The sequence below is a fragment of the Monodon monoceros genome, unplaced genomic scaffold (genome assembly GCF_005190385.1).
Source record: "Monodon monoceros isolate NGI ecotype Baffin Bay Population unplaced genomic scaffold, NGI_Narwhal_1 Super_Scaffold_18, whole genome shotgun sequence".
Lineage (NCBI taxonomy): Eukaryota > Metazoa > Chordata > Mammalia > Artiodactyla > Monodontidae > Monodon > Monodon monoceros.
Window position 1 is genome coordinate 155535847 of NW_021703774.1, and position 3530 is coordinate 155539376.

The window sequence follows — 3530 nt, forward strand, 5'->3', positions numbered from 1 at the left end:
AATAACTCCCCATTCCCATCTCCCCCCAACCCCTGGTAACCACCGTTCTGTTATCTGTCTCTATGAATTTGACTATTTTAGGCATCTCATATAAGTAGAATATTACAATATTTGTCCTTTTTGACTGGCTTACTTTACTTGGTATAATGTCTTCATGGTTCTTACATGTAGCATGTGTCAGAATTTCCTTCCTTTTTAAGGCTAAATAATATTCCAACATATGTATATACCACATTTGTTTATCCATTCATCTGTCAACAAACACTTGGGTTGCTTCCACTTCTTGGCTATTGTGAACAATGCAGCTATGAACATGGGTGTACAAATACCTGTTTGAGTTTCTGCTTTCAATTCTTTTGGGTATATACCTGGAAGTGGAATTTCTGGTCATATGGTAGTTCTGTGTTTAATTTTTTGAGGAATCACCATACTGTTTTCCACAGCAGCAGCACCATTTCACATTCCCACTGTCTTATGCTTTTTAAAAGATTACTTTCAGGATGAATTAAGACTAGACTAATGGGGTGCTTCCCTGGTGGCGCAGTGGTTAAGAATCCGCCTGCCAGTGCAGGGGACACAGGTTCGATCCCCGGTCCGGGAAGATCCCACATGCCATGGAGCAACTAAGCCCGTGCGCCACAACTACTGAGCCCGCGTGCTGCAACTACTGAAGCCTGCATGCCTAGAGGCCATGCTCCACAACAAGAGAAGCCGCCGCAATGAGAAGCCCACGCACCACAACGAACAGTAGCCCCCGCTCGCCACAACTAGAGAAAGCCCACGCACAGCAATGGAGATCTAACACAGCCAAAAATAGATAAATAAATAAATTTTTAAAAAAAAGATTACACTAACGAAGGCACGAGTGGGAACGCAGAGATACCAGTTACCCACGTGAGAGATGATGGTGGCTTGGACCTGCATAGTAGCAGTGGAGGTGGTGAGAAGTGATGGGATTCTGGTTTTGTTTTAAAGGTAGCATCAACTAGATTTGCCAAGGAATTAGCTTTGGAGTATGAAAAAAGTGCAGAATCGAATTGTCTCCCAGGTTTTTGGTTTGAGCAACTGGAGGGATAGGGTTGCCATTTACAGCTTTGGGGAAGTTTGCAAGAAGTTGAGGTGGATACGTCAGGAATTTGGGGACATGTTAAGTTTAATATGTCTATTATACAACCAAATAGAGATAATGATCCTGGTGTTCAGAGAAGATGTGTGGGTTGGAGAGAAAATTTCAGAGTTTCCAGTGTATAGATGGCATTTAAAATCATGATACCTCATCTGGGGAATGATTACAGACATCGAAAAGGAGAGGGTCAAGGGCTGAGCCCTAGAACATTCCAGCGACAAGAAGTGGGTGTGAAAAGAAAACAGCAAAGAACACTGAGAAGGAGATGCCGGTGCGGTAGGAGGAAAGTCAGAAGAGCAAGATGTCCTGGAAGCCATGTGAAGAAAATGTGTGAAGGAGAAGGAAAGTGATCAATTGTGTTAAATAAGATACTGATGGTTCACGTAAGATAAGAACTGCAGGGAATTCCCTAGCGGTCCAGTGGTTAAGACTCCAAGTTCTCACTGCGAGGGCCTGAGTTCAATCCCTGCTTGGGGAACTAAGATCCCCACAAGCCATGCACTGCAGCCAGAAAGAAAAAAAAAGAATTGCAAATTGGCCATTGCTCTTGGAACCCTACCAAAAGTGATTCAAAGGACCGTGGGGAGGCAAAAACCTCAGTGAAGTGAGGTCAAGAAAGAATGGAGACAGTGAGTATAGGGAATTCTTTCAGGAGTTTTGCTGTAAAGGGGCGTAGGGAAATAGTGACAGATTAAGAGAGGGTTAGTTTTTGTTTGCTTGCTATTAAGATGCGAGAAATAACAGCATGCATGATGACAGAAATAATCCTGAAATCACCAGGCTTCCCTGGTGACACAGTGGTTAAGGATCCACCTGCCAATACAGGGGACATGGGTTCGAGCCCTGGTCCGGGAAGATCCCACATGCCGTGGAGCAACTAAGCCTGTGCGCCACAACTACTGAGCCTGTGCTCTAGAGCCCGCGAGCCACAACTACTGAAGCCCACGCACCTAGAGCCCATGCTCCGCAACAAGAGAAGCCACCGCAGTGAGAAGGCTGAGCACCACAATGAAGAGTAGCTCCTGCTCGCCACAACTAGAGAAAGCCTGTGCACAGCAACAAAGACCCAATGCAGCCAAAAATAAATAAATAAATTTATTAACAAAAAGAAAAAGAAAGAAAGAATCCTGGAAAGAGGGAAAACAAAATGACGGGGGGTGGGAGGGAGAATTACTAAAGCTACACCCATAGACAAGGGATGATAGATAACTAATAAGGACCTACTGTGGAGCACAAGAAACGCTTCTCAATACCCTGTAATGACCTATATGGGAAAAGAATCTAAAAAAGACTGGATATGTATGTATGTACAACTGAGTCACTTTGCTGTACAGCAGAAACTAACAAAACATTGTAAATCAACTGTACTGTAATAAAAATTTAAAAAAGAGAGAGAGACAATGGGATCTAGGCCAAAGTATGAGGGCGCAGATGCAGGCTGGTAGCAGATGAGGCAGTAAGAGCAGGGGAGGCCTCCTCCGGAAAATCTCTGCCTCTCTCTCTCTGTCTCTCCCTCCGTGTCTCTCTGTCTCTCCCTCCGTGTCTCTCTCACTCTCTCTCTCTCTCACACACACACACACACACACACTCAATCCCCCTCCTCCAGACTGTCTCAGGATTCCTCCAGACCACATCCAGCTCACGTTGTTTTGAGTTGGGTCGCCAAGGGCTGAGGTAACTAAATGTGTCTCCCCCATTTCCTGAGAGCCCCCCGCAGAGGCTGCATCGAAGTCACCTCTGAATTTTCCTCCACACACCTCCAAACCCCGGCCCAGAGCTCCGCAGACTGCGCTTGCTGAATTAGCCCGAAGAGACCCCAGGCAGCTGCTACGTGGCGGGTTTCATAAAGGGAGGCGGTCCTAGCCCTGCGCTCAGGGACGCAGACATTCGCGCTCCAAGCCGACTCGTTCCCTTCCTCCCCTCTACTCCCAGCAATCCGAGACCCCAGTCGCAGGGCTGATCTTGACCCAAAGCGGCCACCATATCGGACGTCAGGGGATACCGAGAGAGGTTCGAAGTTGGTGGGGGTGGGGCTAACACTTGGGGTGGGGCCTGAAGACAGTGCCGGGTGAGGATTGGACCGAGCGTTCAGGAGCCGAGTTTTATGTTTTTTTTATTTTTTATTTTTTGACATCTTTATTGGGGTATAATTGCTTTACAATGGTGTGTTAGTTTCTGCTTTATAACAAAGTGAATCAGTTATACACATACATATGTTCCCATATCTCTTCCCTCTTGCGTCTCCCAGGAGCCGAGTTTCAAGTCCGAACTCTGGACCGAGACTGGACCTAGCTCAAGGAGGCGGAGCCTAATGAGGGAGCGGGGTGGAGATTGGGCTGAGGGCGGTGTCGGCGCGAGGATTGGGCCGCGCGCTCGGGGGCGGTGCTTGAGGGGGCGGTGTCGT